Source organism: Theropithecus gelada, chromosome 3 (assembly GCF_003255815.1).
Source record: "Theropithecus gelada isolate Dixy chromosome 3, Tgel_1.0, whole genome shotgun sequence".
In the NCBI taxonomy this organism is placed as follows: domain Eukaryota; kingdom Metazoa; phylum Chordata; class Mammalia; order Primates; family Cercopithecidae; genus Theropithecus; species Theropithecus gelada.
In genome coordinates, this window is record NC_037670.1 from 17,980,016 (window position 1) to 17,998,566 (window position 18,551).

At 49.0% G+C, this 18,551-nt stretch overlaps 1 protein-coding gene and 1 long non-coding RNA gene across 3 annotated transcripts in view; one reads left to right on the top strand and one right to left on the bottom strand.

Annotated features, from left to right (window-relative positions):
• ADARB1 (adenosine deaminase, RNA specific B1) overlaps positions 1–13,273 on the bottom strand; it is a 138,688-nt gene extending 125,415 nt beyond the window's left edge. The window contains exon 1 of the mRNA XM_025380196.1: positions 13,077–13,273. The gene's annotated coding sequence lies outside the window, so the exon portion shown is untranslated. The remainder of the gene's footprint in view (positions 1–13,076) is intronic.
• A 951-nt stretch (positions 13,274–14,224) lies between these two features.
• On the top strand, positions 14,225–17,019 carry LOC112620916. Of its 2 annotated transcripts, XR_003118620.1 has the most exons (3): positions 14,225–15,517; positions 15,599–16,526; positions 16,588–17,019. It is a non-coding gene; the product is annotated as an uncharacterized LOC112620916 (long non-coding RNA). The 2 variants fall into 2 exon arrangements; XR_003118619.1 differs by having other exon boundaries at positions 15,599–17,016.
• The last annotated feature ends 1,532 nt before the right edge of the window (positions 17,020–18,551 follow it).

Below are 18,551 nucleotides of genomic sequence, written 5' to 3' on the forward strand. Positions count from 1 at the left end.
CATGAAGTCGTTTCACACTGCTCAACATTAACACTGAGAAAAAAATTTACTTCTATTTTGTACAGTTCTCTTCAGCCTCACAAAATCCAGTCAACACATCATTTTCCCAAATAAGGTTAACACTTGCCTTTCCACCCCCTTCGCTGTGGCTCTGCCGCTTTATACTACAGTGAGATGTGTGTTTTCGGCTTATATTTCATTTTGAGTCCCCCACATCCTTGCTGATACTAACCATCTATTTTACTTTGGAGTGTATGAAGTACTGCTATGGTTTCAACAGCTGGGCCACACTAAAAGGTGTACTGAGAGCAGCACTGCCCCCCACCTACGACCCAGCACCCACTCCACTTCCCCACCCCCTCACCCTCTGCACCCCACCTACGACCCGGCACCCACTCCTCCTCTGTCCCCTCGCCCTCTGCAGTCGCCATCTCTTTTGTTTCTGGCTCTGCCCTCCCGTATCTCCTCTGCACAAGTGTGCAGGGAGCATGTGTTTTATTTCCTGCATCCCCTTCTTCTCACATCAAGGGCAGTATTTAGATGTTCTTTGGCATTTGCCTTGTTCACATCCACGTGCCCTGAAAACCACCTCGAACCAATTCACAGAGGTCATCCTCAACAGTGGATGTGGTTGTGTGGCTGTACCAGAGTTTACTCAACCTTCTCCTGCATATGGATATTTAGGTTATTCCCAGTGTATTTTCATATTGTTGGAGGTCTATCTTCTGGAAGGATTCCTAGAAGTAGAATTGCTGGGTCAAAGGGTAAGTGTTTATGTGGTGTTGTAGGTTGAATGTGGTTTTAATATGCCCAACAGTACTTCATTGACTTCCTCTTCTGATAAGTTGGGGGGAAAACATCAAACACCAGGGAGGAACTCATCTGTCGAGAACCTAATAGTGTGCACCAACAAAGGGTGGTCATCTTAAGAAATGCTAATAGCCTCTGCTCGACATTATAACCATATTTCATCCTAGAAGAAATAGGTTCATACAATTCAAGAAGCACAGTGCACATCACAGAGACAGACTTCAAGAGCAAGCCATCTGAAACCAAATAAATGGCCCTTGCTACCATTATCAATATCAAACAAAGACTTCTGTCTTAAACTCCATTTCGAAGCTCCTATGAACACCTAGGAATCTACCTATGAGAAATGAAGATACACATCCACACGCAGACGTGCTTGCTAATGTTCAAAGTCACATGATTCGTAACGGCCAAAATGCAGAAACAACCCAAAGTCCATCGCTCGAGCAGGATAAACGAACATGCTATGCCAATACTAGTAAAAGGAACAAACTACTGATACGTGCTACAACACAGATGTACCTGAAAAACATGTTAAGTGAAAGCCTGATGCAAACAACTACACAGGACATGAGTTGCTTCCTGTGAAACGTCTGCAAGGCACATGTGGAAAGAGCAAGCAGGCTGCCTGAGTGGTTGCCGGTGGCTGGGCTGAGAGCGCGAATCAACTGTAGACAAGCACAGGGAGCATTTGGGGTGATGGGAGTGTTCAAGAACTAGACTGTGGTGATGTCCGCACAACTCAGACATTCAGAAAATCACTGAATTGTCCTCTTACAGAGGGTGCATTTCATGGTAGCTGTTTAAAACAAAACAAAACCGCCTTAGAATGCCTTTCCTACGGTTTATTTTCCGCCCATATTTTCCCAGAGCATTCTAAAAAGGTGAACACTCAAAGCATTATTTGATCACAACTTGAAATTCGCATTGTTTCCTTCAATGATCAATAATCCCAGGAAATCATCTAGATAAATTCTCGATGCAGTGTGAAAAGGCACACAGGGCAGGTAGGTCTTCTGTCCAACAGCATCGCCCTATCCCGGCTTCACACATAGCAAGCAGTGTCTGGCGAATCAAAGCCTGCCTTTTCCAGTCTACAGCATAGCTCAAAATCATTGTCAAATAAAGGGAAAAAAAAACTTACTTTTCCTACAGCAAGTGCTTCCAGCGATAAACAGAACTAAAATCTATCAGGCACTTCTTGCCTGTGCCACACACAACACGCGCCTATGGCTAATTTGTGCATGGAGAATTCAAGGTGAGCTGCACAGGACGCTATATGTCAGTTCTGCAGGACAGGCATGTGCTCAATGACTTCCTGTAGGTTCATGTGACACCAGCCTTTTCTGTGTAAATATAATCAATTCCTCACAGTTTCATTAGAGGGATAAAATTAAAGAATAGAAAGCTTCACTATGAACGAGATAAATATGTCACTCATTCACCTGCATGTGGGTGAAAACATCTACTACGTGACACCAAAAAGTGCGGAGGGAAAAAATTCCAGAGTAGAAGTCAGAAGATGTCACTTTTAACCTGCTCTGCTCCTGGGTACATAATACATAGTATGTAAAAGACTCAAATTCAAAATGACCAAGACTAATAAATATGCATTTGATGTAACTACTTTCATTCATATCTAGAATAGAGGGGACATAAAGAGTCAAATAATTGCTGTTTAAGTGCAGCCGGGGTGCTGAAGTCTCTGGAAACTCTAACCTCTGTTTAGATTGACTTCATGCTATTTATGCTTAGGTCTAAACCAAGTGAAATGTGTAGATTAACGCTGTTTCCCACCATTCTTCATGTAGAGGTCAGAGGTCACGTCTGTAGCTCCCCAGCATCTTTTGAATCCCCTCTCTCTACCTGGGGACATCCCTAAGACAAAAGCCAGAATTCTATTTCCTGTTCTCACAGCCAGGGTGCACTCAGCCAGTCAGATGAACCCACACAAAACCTCACCTCAAATGACAGAAATTTGAGGGAGCAGGTCCTTAGTGGAATCTATTTCTGAAAAGGGAAAACAATGAGACAGGAGAGGGCTTGGGAATGCAGCAGCGGGCAGAGGGCCACCAGCGGCATCCGGCAGCCCAGGCTCACTGCACGTGGTCCCAGGGTAACCAGGTATTGTGTCTGACGCCAGAGCCTCACGAAGACCACGAGAAGCCACTTGACATCCTTGAAAAGATTCCTTTTTTCAAGGAAATCAACTCACTCTAAATGACTTAACACTGGGTGGGTTGGACACATTGTGCCCAACTGTTACTAATCAAAGAAAAAGAAACAAAACTGGGTTTATGTGCACTGCCATACGTAAACACACAGGAATAAAATGCAACTTTCCAACTTACTCTCCAGCCTGACTGATATATATGTTAAAGACCTCCACTTCTAGCTTTATAATTTTAGAAGTGAGGGTTAATGAAATATTAACTACTACTGAATTACCTCTGGTTGCTTATGATAAGCTCTGGACTTACAGAAGTGAAAAAAATCCCTGCTCCATTTAATTCAAGACAACTAACACAGTCTAGTTCCCCCAAGACTGAGGAAACAGAGAAAGGGATCAATTCTAATCCCCTAGAGTTTCATGTTTTCTATTGGACTCTGAATCCATCATTCCAACCCTCTAGATCCTGCTGCCTAAGCCTGCTTAACCCCTAAGGCCTATGCCCTCCCTTCCTATACCTCACCTTTTTCCACAGTTACTGAGTCAAGAAAAGGGACATGACTCTGTGCCAAGTGCCAGCCTCACGTGAGCCTCGGCAGCCATGGCAGGAAGTGGCGTAGCACCACCTACATTAGACAGGACTACACATAGGTTCTACGATGAATATTGGTTGGATAACTGAATGATTATTTGACTCTGACTTACAACAGTCTTCTAGAAATGGAGAGAACCTCGACAATAAGCAATTCAACTGCCCTCATTCCACATCCAAGGAGCCCACAGCACAGCCATGAAGAGAATGCACTATCCTGTTCAGAAGCAGGGCTGGGATTACATTCCTGATCTCCCAAATTCTGGGACACTTTCCTATTTGCTCCTTGACCAAAAACAGCTTATAAGAGATGCTTTCTTGGCCAGGTACAATGGCTCCGCCTGTAATCCCAGCAGTTTGGGAGGCCAAGGCAATTGGATCCCTTGAGTCCAGGAGCTCGAGACCAGCCTAGGCAACACGGTAAAACCCTGTCTCTACAAAAAATACGAAAATTAGCTGGGTGTGGTGGCATCCACCTGTAGACTCAGCTACCTGGGAGGCTGAGACTGAGGCAGGAGGATCGCTTGAACCTGGGAGGTTGTGGCTACAGTAAGCTATGATTGTACCACTGTACTCTAGCCTGAGCAACAAAGCAAGACGCTGTCACAAAAAAACAAAAAAGATGTGTAATTCCTTTAAGCCTCCACAGTTGAATCAAACGTATTTTTTTTTTTTTTTTTGAGACGGGAGTCTCGCTCTGTCCTCCTGGCTGGAGGGCAGTGGCGCAATCTCAGTTCACTGCAAGCTCCGCCTCCCGGGTTCCTGCCATTCTCCTGCGTCAGCCTCCCGAGTTGCTGGGACTACAGGCACCCGCAACCGCGCCCGGCTAATTTTTTGTATTTTTAGTAGAGACGGGGTTTCACCGTGTTAGCCAGGATGGTCTCGATCTCCTGACCTTGTGATCCGCCCGCCTTGGCCTCCCAAAGTGCTGGGATTATAGGCGTGAGCCACCGCGCCCGGCCAAATCAAACGTATTTTTTCATTTTATTTGGCTGCTTTTTCCTGAATCCTCCCAGAATTATTCGAAATATTCTTGTTTCTGTCAAGATGTAGTTATAACTATTACTTCAGAGAATGCATTTCAACTGTATCTTGTCCAAAAGGGGTTAAAACGATGCTGGCAGGACAGAGCTACTTTTTCAGGATGTGGCCTCCCTGTTTTCAACAGATAATTTACTATGTCACATTTTATGGTTTTATAATAATTTTGAATGTTTTGTAAATGTTTATATTCTACATAGAAAAGCATGGAAATCTGGAGATAACACAGACATATGGGGCATAAATATATGACTGATTCACCAAGTACAATAGGATGGGGGGCAGTGTAGGGAGGCAGCAAAAGCGTATGTTTTCAGAAGCAGATAAACTTAATGCTGATTCTACTACTTACTACCTACAGAAAAAAGAAGTTAAAGTTATTCTCTCCTTCAGCAAAGGCTTACAAGTGTCTGTCTGCCAGGCATTGCTCTGAGCCCTCAGGATAGATTCAGAGCAATAGCCCTGCCTTCCTGAGGCTTCCATTCTGGCCAGGCAGGCTGTGTGGGGAGGGAGTGAGTGGTGGGTACAGATGGCAGAAATAAACAGAATGGTGAGCAGGGCACACAGCACACAGCGGTGTGTGAACACTGAAGTGAGGGCTAGCTATAGTCCCCAAGACAGCTGGAGCCATGGCTCTGAGTGGCAGGAAGGGACAGCAGGAAAGAAGGCTGCAGGGGGACTCTGAGCAGGAGAATGACGTGATGTCTTCCATGTAGAGACTCAGATCTGACTGTTGATCAAGAACAGACTGAAGGAGACCAGGAGTGGAAGAAGAGATCTGTTAAGAGGCTACTAAGGTAAGCCAGGCCAGTGTTATCAATAAAAAGGGATGATGACAGTGACCCTTAATAGCAACATCCTAAGATCATCATGAGGATTAAACTAGATTAAACCCACTTTACCATGTCTGACACATAGTAAGAGCTTAATAAATGTTAAATATTATCCAGCTTTCCTAGGACGTCACTGAGCCTCTTAGCATCAGTTTCCTGATCTGATAAATAGGGGTAATGAGACCTCCTACAAGACTGTCGTGAGGAATAACTTAATTACAAGGACCCTGAAGAAGAGCCAGTTCTACCTAATAAAAGTTTAAATGCGTGTGTCTGTGTTTTACAAACAATGTATTACAAATTTTGTAGGCCGTGGGAAGGTACAGACAGACCCTGGCTTACAACAGTCTGACTTACATTTTTTTTACTTTATGATGGTGTGAAAGTGATACACATTTACTAGAAAGTGTACATTTAATTTTGAACATTAGGTGTATTAAATGTATTTTCAACTTACAATATATTCAAGTTATGAACCTCATCGTAAGTTGAGGAGTATCTATACAAATATTCTGCAAGTCACATATGAGGTGACAACTGCTTTGCAGAATCAAACAGAACCCAATACAAAATGAGGTCTATAGTTGAAGACTCCTCACCTGAGATCCTCTGGAACATGGCGGCATCACATCATTACCACCCAAAGAGTTCCAAGAGCACTTCTTGGTCCCTCCACTTCCCTTGTCTCCAAGACCCGATCTATTGCCCACAACCAAGAATTCACAACTGGTCTCTTTTCTCCAGCTCTGCCACCTCTGCCCCACGAAATCGTGGCAAAAGCACCAACCCAGGCCTCCATTCTTTCTCTTGCACTTCTTCACCCCCTGGCTGAAAGCACTCTGAGTCTGCAGCACCTGGCCCACGTGTCTCTCCAGCCTCACCTCCCAGCCCCTGACTGGACAATGGTTCTGGTTCTATCCTGGCCCTTCTAATAAGCAGGCCCTCTGGCAGGCTATCCTTCTACCCAGAAGGCTGCTGTCCCCACTCCTGACATGAGCTCATTCTCTCCCTTTGGGCCTCAGCATACCACATCGCACTCAGAGAGGCCTTCCCAGAACATCATGCCTCCACCAGGAGCCACTCTCTGATGCCATCTATCTCAGCCGCATCTCTTCAGTCATGATGATAAAGATAGCACAGGGGCTGCTTGACTGATGGTGGAGTTCCAATCCCATGAACCCATTACAAGTTGAAAACATCCTAACCTGAAAAAGCATTCAATACACCTACCCTACCAAACATCAAAGCTTAGCCTAGCCTACCTAAAAGGTGCTCAGAACACTCACATTAGCCTACAGTTGGACAAAATCATCTAATACAAAGCCTGTTTTATAATAAAGTACTTAATATTGCAGGCAATCTATTGAATGCTATGCGGAAAGTGAGAAACAGAATGACTGTATGGGTACCACGGTCAAGTCAAAAATTATTACTGGAACCATGATAAGCCAGGTCTGTGTGTAGTTGTGAGACATGGTGTCTGCCTCTGTGATCTGTTTAGTTTCCCCACCAGAACGTCAGCTCAAAGAGGCACAGACCTCTCTGTCCTTCTCCACCGCATCCTCCCATGATGACTCACACAGAGCAGGCACTCAGGAAAGCCTGCCCCTGAGAGAAAAGAGCGAAGGGAAAATGTTTCCACAGCAATGGGAACTACTCTCCACTGCACAGATGATGGAGAGAATGCAAGGAAGCTGAAAAAGGCTTATTTGCCTTTCATCGCATTGGCTGAACTACTAAGAAGATGGGTGTTCTGAAACTCCAAACCTGAAAAAATCAAATAATCACAAAAACAAATCAAAACTCATGCAGTTAAGATATTTTACCAAGTTAACAAGCAACTTTATTTCACTGAATGCTGCTGATCCAGTGGAACATAAACATATACATGCAACAGGCCCAAAGCAACAATACCTGCTTTCCTCTGGGGGTGGGATTGGTGAAGGAGTCATCTTAAATGCAAAACTGAAATTCCCAGCTAGGCAAATCAAGAACAAATCAGGCACCAAGTCTTCTAGTCCTCTGAGTACTGAGTTTGGCGAATAAAGGTGACAACCTCCAGGTAACAATACTTTTAGAGAAAAGTGAATTTTTTAAATAAATAAAAAACTCCATTTCCACATGTATCTTTCTGTAAGTATGCCCCATGGCATGTTCAGCATAAGCTGGTAAGAATCTGGATCCTGAGTCCTAGGGTGAGATTCCCAACTTTTCAGGACTGAGGACACCACCATGATTTATTTTCTATCCTCCTTTCAAAAGGGCAGCATGTCTTGAGGCATATTTCTTAGTCCAGGCTCCCACATGCAGAAGTCCCGCCTCCCTCCTGAAGTCCTGCCTCCCTTCTGGAGCTGAGCATCCCTGCTCTTCCTGCCTCCCTCTCACCTTCTCAAGGACTTGGCTCCAACATTATCCTCTTTCCTGGCATATTATAAATGTTTCCCTCTACTGGATCATTCCTATTAGCTCATAAACATGCTATCATTCCTCTCATTTAAAAATACAAATAAAAACTTCCTGTGCCCATGTCCCCTCCAGCCACCATCCCATGACTCTTCCCTTTCAACAGATAGTCGTCTACACTGATGTTCCCACTTCTACTCTCTCTGTTTCCTCTCCCCACCACTCCAAACCTATCAAGGTCACTCACAACCACCTCTTATCAAAGCCAATAGGAAACTCTCCAGCCAAGGAAGAATAAGAAGAACCCCTTGGTGTCTTGGTTTCCAGGCCACTAGACTCTCACTAGTTTCTCCTTTCTTCAAACAGAGCCCTTTTCAATGGTATTGCTAGACCCTCCCTCCCAATGTGAACACCTTGCCAAAAGCTCCCAGGTCATTCCTCATCTCCTGCTCTTCTGTATCCATACTGTATGCCTCAAAGATCAGCAATATGCAAATGACTCCCAAATTTACATACTTGGCCCCAACCTCTTCTTGAACCTGACCTTGAATTTCCATCCATATTCACCTTTCTCTACTCAGATGACTAATCATAAAAATAATAAGCAAAGTAAGCCCCGTTAAATACTGTCAGTCAGGTACTATTTCAGGCACTTTACATTAGCGACTCAACAACTCTGACAAGTTGCTTTTATTCTTCCTAATTTATAGATGAGAAAACTGAAGCACAGAAAGATTAGACTGCTTGCTCAAGATCATCTAGGAAATAGTTGCACAATGACCCAACCCTCGTCCTCCAGATCTGGCCCTTGAGTGGAGCTGCTGAGCTGGGCTGCCTTCCAGAGTCACAAGCTCCACATGTTCAAATCCTAACACTGGCTCTTCCCAGACTTCCCTATCTCATACCTGGCACCAATGCCAAGTCAAAAGCTGAGTTGGAAGAATCAGATTCTAGATGTGAATAAATTTCAGAATTACTTTATTTCACTTGTATTTTCCTTTTTTGTGAAAGTGCATGAATGATATGATTTTAAAAGTCAATGCTTAGTCTAAGCTCTTTCAATGAGTATAAATTAATGCTGGGTAACAAGAAAGCATTGTGTCACAATCTAGCTGGCTACATTTTCCCTTTGTTAGCAGCATAAAAAATGGTAATGCAACTTAAAAATGATGGCATCTTACAAATGCTGAAATTCAGTAGGCTGAATCTGATCTCACCACTTCCGCCCTGGTCTGAGGTGCCGGTACAGTCACCCAGCTTTCACAAAAGTCTAAATGATCTCCTTGCTGATATTCCTCCTCCAGTCTGCAGTAGTGGAGGTGAAAAAAGCAAGCTGCAGTAAGGAGGTAAGGGTACATCTTGCCATTGGTACTTCCTGTGTGACCTTGGGTAAATCACTTAACCACTCTGTGCCTAGGTATTCCCCCCTGTAACATGGGAATAATGATAATAATGCCTACTTTTTGGACTGTCATAAGAATAAGTGAATTAATATATGTAAAACTCTTAAAACAGCCTGGCATATCATAAGCCCAACAGCCAGAGTGGTACTTTTTAAAGATAAATCAGATCATGTCATTCCCAAGGAAGGAAGAAAGGGTCTCTTAAGGCTTCCCATCACACTTAAAATCTAAATTCCTTACCACAGCCTGTGTGCTCCAACATGCAGCTCTCCTCCACTCATGTCTCATTTCCTGCCACTCGCCCAGCTCTCTGGCAGCAATGGCCTCCCTGAGGTGACCAGCATACTACAAGGAGGCTCAGGAACCAAGGCTTTCACCTAAGAGGTCCCTGTGCCTGAGAGGCTGCTGCTGCCGCGACCTCAGCCCAGCTCGCTCCATCCTCATCACCTATTTGACCTTCTCTCACCTACCCTGCCTCATTTGCCCTTCGAAGCAGTCAGGATACCAGATGCTTGTTTACTGCTCTTCTCCTTCCCAAGAAAATGAACTGCTCGAGGGCAGGAACTCTCCTCATCAGGCTCATCCTGAATCTCCAATACCTAGAACAGTACCTGGGCCAGGATGCATGGGTGAATGCCTGTTGGATCAATAAGCAAATGAAATAGAACCAGGTTCCAAAATCACCAAACTAGAAGCAAGTAGAGCTTCCATTTCACTGTACTTCCAATAAAAATAAAAGGTATCTCAGAGTTACTTTCACTCCCCTTCCTGTTCCATCACAAAGACGTTAAACCTAAAACCAAAGTCATTTTTCTTTGTATATGCCTAGGACATCTTATAGATATACAGGTGGAGAAGTGCAGCAAGCAGTACTAATCAAACTACAAAAAAAAAAAAAAAGTGATAATTTGATATTAATGGTCCTAGCCCAACAGTTGTCAAGCTATGGATGAAGCAAAACTCTGCAAATGGAAGGTGCAGTAAGACCCTGCCACGAAAACCTCTGTGGGCTACCGTGCTGTCCCTGTCCACACCCGAGATAAAAAGTTGTCGCCTTGGAAAGAAAAGTCACTCAAGGAATAAGGAAGAAATCTTAATGACTTCACTGGACAATTTTTAATTTTCCTATTTGCTTTTCCTACCTCGTGTATTATGAATATACAATATAATATAGGTTTTTTTTTTAACACTACCATTTCCAGCACACCAAATTACAGATTTGGAAATTCCTATTTTAGAAAATTGACACAGAAAACCATTGAGTTTTCTAATAAAATTAGACCTCTCTGAGCTTTTTGGTTTCAAACTAAGCTTGATAACGTTGCTTAACTTTTTTTATAGGCTGGTAAATGTGTAACTTCATCTATTACTCTCCAAAGTTAACTACCTCCTATCTATTTAAATTATACTACTTGATCACAGAGCTAATCACAGCATTCAAGGGAATAAAAACCCAGTTCTTAAGTAAAACGTACAGCTAATAAATTTTGATAATAAATGATTAGTAGGCTTTGCTTGTACCCATGTGTAAGAATATCCACTGTAGCAATGTTTGTCATATGTTAAAACATATACAACTGTGTACATACTTTGACTCTTGCTGGGACAATACACAACTGGGTGCAGCCTTTGAACCAAGTGCCCAGGGATGGAGTGGAATGAGGTTTTACCTTTCTGTAGGTATTGCGTGCATGCTGATCTTTTTAAACCTATCAATACAAATCTACTGCTTTATGCCAGAAGCATTTTTTATCTCTACCTATCTTGTTAAGTACTGCATCTCCTAGGGCCTAAAACAGGGAGGGCCTAGCACGTAACAAGCCACAGACAAGTATTTGTCAAATGAATTAAGTTTGTTTTATGCATTCACTGGACAAATAGAAGTTAAAAAAAATTCTTATTCCAAAAATCTAAAATAATTCAAATACTTTACAACACATAAATTCACAAGGAAGTGAAATTAGCCTCTGAGCCACGATGTTTTTTGTGGATGATGTTATCACTTCATAGCTAATCCTTCCCCCTTGGCCTCCCTGCATGAACACATCACACCAGAGACACATGTGTCATCAATTTCTCAGAGCTGGATCGATTCTCTTTAAGCCCCTGCCCCTGCCCCTGCAGGAGGGCCTCCTTTTTTCCTTTCCAACTATAGCTTCAAATTTGATGTAGATGTAGTGGGATATACCCAGTCTTAGGAACCCTCAGACATCTAACAGGGCATCACTCACAGACAATGCATTCCTTTCAAAGCTTGTGTGAGTTCATCCTCTCCACCACAGGCAAGATATAGGCATCCAGCTCAGCCTGTCTCATCAAATATTTATCAAGCCCCTGTTGTGGCTGTCCATGCATAGTGGACCCTGCCCTCTGGAGCAACCGCGCAATGAGAGACAGTTAATTCTGTTATCCAAGAACGAACTGTATCAGCCAACCTTTTACCCTTTCTTCCTTCTCTCTTTCCCCTCTGGGAAACCCTCAGCAGGCAAAAAGGATACAGCAGTCTCAATCCCAAGGAAAAGATGGTCATCAAAAAACAATTAGTTTTTCTATCTCCTAGGAACGACTGCTCTTAAGACAGCCTAGTGTTTTGGAAAATGCAGCTCTGGGTGTCACCTTTCGAAACAATAAAACATACGGCTAAATTTAAGAGGAAACAAACAGGATTAAATACATATTTGTATTCTCAATTAAAAAAAAACTACGGTTCTATCATCTTAATCACGGAACTAAACGTAAAGAAACAAGTTTGATATCATGCCACTTTTCGTTATACTTCGAGAATGGAATGCAATAATGGTTAGTGTAAGAAGGAAATAAAATGCCTATATCAGAAGTAACAGCCCAAACCTGCTACCCAAAAATATTAACTGCGAACTAAACACCACGGTGCAGATCTCCGACACAGAAATCTGGACAGGAACACATTTTAGGTTAGGTTCTCCAGCGCGTAAACTGGGACTCCAACACGTTTCAGCGTCCACAGTCCAATATGACACCTTCCCTCGCACCCATCCACCACGCAGTAATTTTCCTTCTCCTCATGTGAACACGTCAAAAGTCACCTCGGGCCCCCAACTGCCCCAGATTGCTCCCGATCGCTGCAGACGCCCGGCACCCGCAGGAACTTCCCCGCCCCGGGCCGCCCGCGGCTCAGAGCATCCCGCGCGGACACTGCGCCCTCGGGAGGAGACGCAGGACCGTCCAGGGCGCAGCCTCGTCCCCAGCGCAGTCTCCACGCCCGGGGCACAGCGTCCCCTCCTCCCAAGGCAGCCTCCCCTGCCCGGGCCCAGCCTCATCCCGGGGGCAGCCTGGCGTCCCCCCCGCGCAGCGTCCCATGCCGGGCGCAACGTCTCCCCAGGGACATCGCCTCCCGTCCCCGGGCGCAGCCTCCCGTCCCCCAGCGCAGCCTTGTACCCGGGGCAGCCTCCCGTCCCCGGGGCAGCCTCCGATCTCCGGGGCACACCGTCCCCTCCCCAAAACGCAGCCTGGGTCCCCAGGGCGCAGCCTCGTCCGGACGCACCTGCGCTCCCCGCGGCGCGGCGCATCCCACGCGGACTCGGCGCCCTCGGGAGGGGACGCGGGGCCGCCCGGGGCGCAGCCTCCTCCGGGGGCCGAGCGCCGGAGCAGACGGGCGCCCCGGGAGGGTGGATGCGAGGCGGTGCCGGGGCAGCCTCGCCTCCCCACAGGCGCCCTCCACTCCCGGGACGGCCCGCAGCCCCGTCCCCGCCGCCAGCCCCTGCCCGGCGCTTACATAAACGCCGCCGCCGCGGGGTCCGGAGCCCGCGCCCGCCCGAGCCGCCGCGGCCCCGCGCCGCCCTCACCTCAGCCGCAGCCGCGCCGCGCCTGGTCCTCCGCACGCGCGCCCCAGGCTCCGGCCGCAGTCCCGCGCCGGGCGGCGTTCTGCCTCGTCCGCTGTGCGCAGCGGCGCGGCGTGGCCGTAGCCTCGCGCGGCCCGGAGCCCCGGCAGCCGACCTGGCCGCTTGGCAGCCGCTGCCGCCGCCGCCACGGCCGCCTCAGCGCCTCAGCCCCTCAGCCCGGCCGCCGGCGGCTCCGCCCCCTCCCCGCCCCCGCCCGCCCGCCGGGGCGCGCGCACGCCGAGGGGCGGGGCCGGCGCAGCGACGCCGGACGTGCGCGCGCTCGCGCGTCCCTGTCTGTGGTAGGCAGCCGGGGCCGTGGCGTTTCCCCTCACGACCACCTGCGGCGGACGGGCGCTGGGCCGGTGAGGCTGGAGCGCGGCCGGAGCTGAGAGACCGCAGCTGGGCGGCACCGGAGCGGGGGGCGGGGGGCGGGACCGGCCTGGCGTCGCGGCGCCGCCCGCCCGAGCACCGCTGAGGAGACCCTGCCCGCCTTCGTGTCCTCCTCTGGGTGCGCGGCTGCTGCGTTTTGGGGACGGGGTCTCAGTGTCGCCCAGGCTGGAGCGCGGTGGCCGGATCTTGGCTCACTGCAGCCTCGGCCTCCCGAGCTCACGCGATCCTGCCGCCTCAGCCTCCCTGGTAGCTGGGACCGCAGGCGGCCCGCGCCCGGCGATTGGCGTTTGCGTTTTGCGGAGGTGGCGTCTCGCGGTGTTGCCCAGGCTCCCGGCTCCCGGGCCCACGCGCTCCTCCCTGCAGCGGGCGCCGCCCCGCCAGGCCCCCGCCGAGCCGCCCCTGCTTCCCCCGCTCCCAGAGTTGTCTGGGACGCGCGGGGCCCGCCCCGCATTGGGTCAGGGCTGGGGGCCGGCGGGAGTCGCGGCTGTCCCGCTGGCTCCCTCTCCACGCCCGTCATCCTCACTGTAGACTCGGGGAGAACCGGGTCGCGGCCCAGGACCCCGGACGCGGTTCCCTCCGTGTCCCATTTAGTCCGCACTGACACTAGCAGCTGCTCCCAATTACCAATGTTTAGGTGATGGTGGTTTTGTTTGATTTTTTTGTTATTTTAGGTTGATAGTAAAAGCATTTTAAAGCTTTTTTTTTTTTTTTTAACAGCATATGCAATAGACTTACTCCTCGATTTATCTATATTTACTGACTGTTCTACAGTTATACCAAGAAATGTTTACACAGATGATGATAAGCATATGTAGAGATGCAACGTTTTCACAGACCAGAATAACCAGCTCTAGGCTGCAGTTCTCTACACGAAGATAAAGTTTGTTGGGAAACTCCTGACTGCGGCGACCTGAGCCCAGAGGAGCAGCCGGGGGCGGTGGGCAGAGCCGGGTGTGGACAAGCGGGTGGGTCCTGCACCTGGGTGGGGGAAGCGGCAGGCTCCAGGGTCAAGTTGAGGTTGTGCTAGCCCTGGCTTCCAGACCTCAGGTGGCCCACTCTGCCCTCGGCCTGTTTCCTCTCTTGTAAAGTGGGGAGTAAGAGACCATCACAAGCCAGGGATGAAGTGGCACAAACTGTGATCTCAGCCACTCTGGAAGCTGGGTCGTAGGGGTGGAGGGGTCACTTGTGTCTCAGAGCTGGAGCTGTGGTGTGCGAGGCCCGCACCTGTAAATGGCCACTGCATTCCGGCCTGGGCAACACTGAGACCCTGGCTCTGAAAAACAACAAAACTTAAAAGATGAACACAGATGAAGTATGGGAGCCTGGTATGTGGTAAGCACTCCACAGGTGTCAGCCGCCAGCCTGCAGTCCAGGACAGGTCAGGGGGAGACCCGCAGTCTGTGACAGGCTGCCGGCTTCCATCACTGCCTGATGGAAAACAAGCCTGTCTTTGGGGCCAACCAGCTAACAAGTGAGCCCTTCACCCCATCTGAAGGCGAAGCACCCAAAGGGGCAACCATGGACCACTAAATAAAAATCAAGACTCCTGGGACGCCTTCTCCGGACACATTCTTAGTAAAGAGATACGTGGATGAGGATGTTGTGTGTATTTCTGTGTAACAGGCCACCCCAAACCTCAGAGGGCGGAAACCTCTCTTCACTGCTCATGACCCTGTGGGCCTGCAGCTTGAGCCAGTTCAACTGGGACAGCTTGCCTCGGCTCCATGGGGTGTCTGCTGGACCCACTTATGGGCAGGGGCCCCCCAGCAGATCCGGGCCACGTGTCACCCACCCACTGCAGGCTGGTCAGGCCTCCCTCCCATGGTGGCTGGGCTCCATTGGCAGCAAGAGAAAGCAAATCTCCATGGTGCTTCCCTCCATCTCCCCAGGAGAAGCAGGTGAGATGGCCAGGGCCTGAGTGGATGTGAGCGACTGTGCAGGGGACAGGCACGGGAAGCATGGTTCATCAGGACGGTCACTGCAACAGTCTTCCACAGGCCTTCGCTGAGATGCAGGTTGGTGTAGGGAACACAAGGGAACTCACCAGAATGGAGGCTGCTTATGCAAGTTTCAGCTTGTTCTTTTTCTCCCTCCAGAGCATAGGAGAGCAGATGGCGGCCAAGGCCGGGACCCTCTGCTGCTCCCACGGGCCTCTCAGGCAGCTCTGCAGGACCAGCCGGCAGCCTCTGATTCTCCCTTCCTATTCCATGGCCTCAGATGCCATCCTTTCCACAGAGACAGTTTCTATCGTGACACTCTCCCTGACTTGGAAGAATGGCATTCAGAACATTCCCCTTGGTGCTGATATCAGGGGTGAAAGCAGTTTCCAGTCGCCTGGGGCCAGGACACGGCATTCCCAGCTGTTGTGGAGCATGAAGCACCAGGATGCCCATTTGGGTGCCTGTTGAGATCCGGCTCTTTGAGAAGGAATCCTGTGGTCGCCTGAGGAGGCCCGAAGAAATTTCGAGGACATCTCAGCCATCCATCCCCTGTTCACTGTGGAGGTCGAACACCAAGGTTCCTGGAGGCGGACCCTGGGTCTCCACAGAAGTGCTGGCAACCATCTACTTCCCGGCCTTCCCGTGCCTGCCCCACCTCTGTTCTGTTGTTTACCGTCTCCTTTGTGGGAATTATGGAATAAACGATCACTTTGGTGTCCTGGAAAATAAACCTGATGCTGGAGGGCTTGAGTGTAGGAATCCCGCTGGGCTTCCTCTGTCTGCCCCATGAGTTAGGCTTTGCATAGGCATGTGAAACATCAACCGCTATGAAATGTGGTCTACACAGCACCAAAAAATCCATTTCACCACATTCTCCCTTCAGTGCAGTTAAATGGCATGACCTTGTGACTGCCCCCCACGAGAAGAATTAAAAATTACACCGGCCCTGCCAAAGCCTACAGGACACAGTGGCACAAAATGATTTCCATGATCTTAGGATATAGACCCAGGCCGACTCGACAGATTAAGTGGATTTCAAACTGTGGTCTCAAGCCTTCTGGGAACTGCCAGAAAGGAGGGGAAGGTGCCGAGTGGCCCAGCTGCCCAGCCTGTTCACACACTGGGCTTTCCAAAAGGAGGAGAAGGCGCCAGCCTCAGAGTGGCCCAGCTGCCCAGCCTCTTCACACACTGGGCTTTCAGTTGAAGAGAGTGTTCAAAGCTTACACATGTAAATGCCACTGATCTGTGAACCCCCTTCCTGTCATGCCCAGGGACTGGCAGACTGTGGCTAGAAGGGTGGGACCAGAGGGGTGGGTCACGTGACCTGCGCACGGGTGTGCTGGCCTCCCTGGGCCTCGGTGGCCAGGACAGCCTCCCTTTCCCTGTCCAGCCACACAGGGCAATCCGTGTGGATTTCTGTCTCCCCAATTACAGAGTGTGCTGCCAACCTGCTGTTCTGAGACTGGCCTGGTCTTGGTCCTGGTGTCCTAGGGCTGATGACTGACCACAGCCTTTGTGCTTTTGAAGCCCATTTGACTATAGTCCTTGTGTACAACTGAAAATGAAGCTTTAAACAATCTTGCTTTGTTTTATTTAATTCTGCCCAATCTATTTGAGAAAGGACACTCACAGGTACTTTTTCGATTGTAACCTAAAGTGGATTATTGATTTCCTTGTTTCTCAAACATCAGGAGGAGCATAAAACTGCTAATAAGAGGTGACCAATATTTGGTGATACCATGATTTGAGACATACTAATTTTGCCCTATATTTTAAAAATAAAATAAAAAGACATGAGACTGGAGTAGCAAAACCAGATGGTGCCAACCCATTCGGTCAACAGCTGCCATGGTGGTGGAAACCGTGTGTGAGGCCCGACCAGCTCACAATGTGCCACCGTCTCTGGGACAACTCCCAGCTCCCACAGTGATGCAGCAGGAGCAGTCTGTCTGTGCTCTGTGACAGGCACACAGCCCCCCACCCCACCCCCTGACTCCAGGACCTCAAGCGGATTCTGACTCCCAGGATGGCCCTGGGCACTTAGAGCTGGCATTGAGACAATTGTGAGTCTCTCTTTGTGCCTAGGCCTGAAAGGTTTAAATCCAGCACAGTTAGGATGGTCTCCATCACTTGCCAGCCTAAAGAGAGAAAACGGTTAGACACACAGGGGCAGGCGAGAGAGGACAATCTGATGGCCTTTCAGTGCCGTAGGCAGTGTCCTGTGCATGGGTCAACATGTGGCCAGGAAGATGTCTTTGCTTCAGGGCATTCATGTTCTAGTGGGGAGATGGCATCATGGAGCAGCGCAGTGTGATAACTGGGCATTCACGTTCTAGTGGGGTGATGGCGTCAAGGAGCAGCGCAGTGTGATAACTGGGCATTCGTGTTCTAGTGGGGAGATGGCGTCAGGGAGCAGCGCAGTGTGATAACTGGGCATTCATGTTCTAGTGGGGAGATGGCATCAGGGAGCAGCGCAGTGTATTAATTGGGACACCATCCAGGGCAGGAAGAGACGTGTGACAGTCAGTGTGGACCTAGCTGTGCCATGCAGCAGCGGCCAAGTTGTTTGGCCTGTCTGAGCCTGTTCTACATCCAGAAGAGGGAGACAATGGGTGGAAAGGCTCCAGTGGTGACGTACAAATGCAAGCTCCTAATGGAGAGGCATGTGAACAGTTGCAGGAGTCCAGGGCGCTGCAGCCGCACCGCTCAGGTGTGTCGGAGCAAGCTGCAGGAAGCTGCGCTGAGCCTTGGGGATGAGAAGGCAATGGCGGCAGGAGTGCCCGTGGCAGAGGAAAAAGCACTTCCATGGCACGTGAAGTTGGAGAAGAGAGGAGGTTTCTGCCACCATTGGTCAGAAGAGTCCTCCTGATTGGGCCACTTTGCACTCTGTAGAGACCAGGCAAAGGGAATGTGCTGCATGGTTAAATCAGAGGTGGACAGGCTGAGCCTGGGCCCAATGGTGTGCAGTCAGCAGTTAAGAATGAATATTAAACATGTAAAGTGTTGGGGTGGGTGGGCGGTTATGAAGAATAGATGCAGTGGGCTTCTGTGGCTGGCAGAGCCATAGATCTTTGCCATCTGGCCCTTTACAGAGAAAGGCAATCCCTGG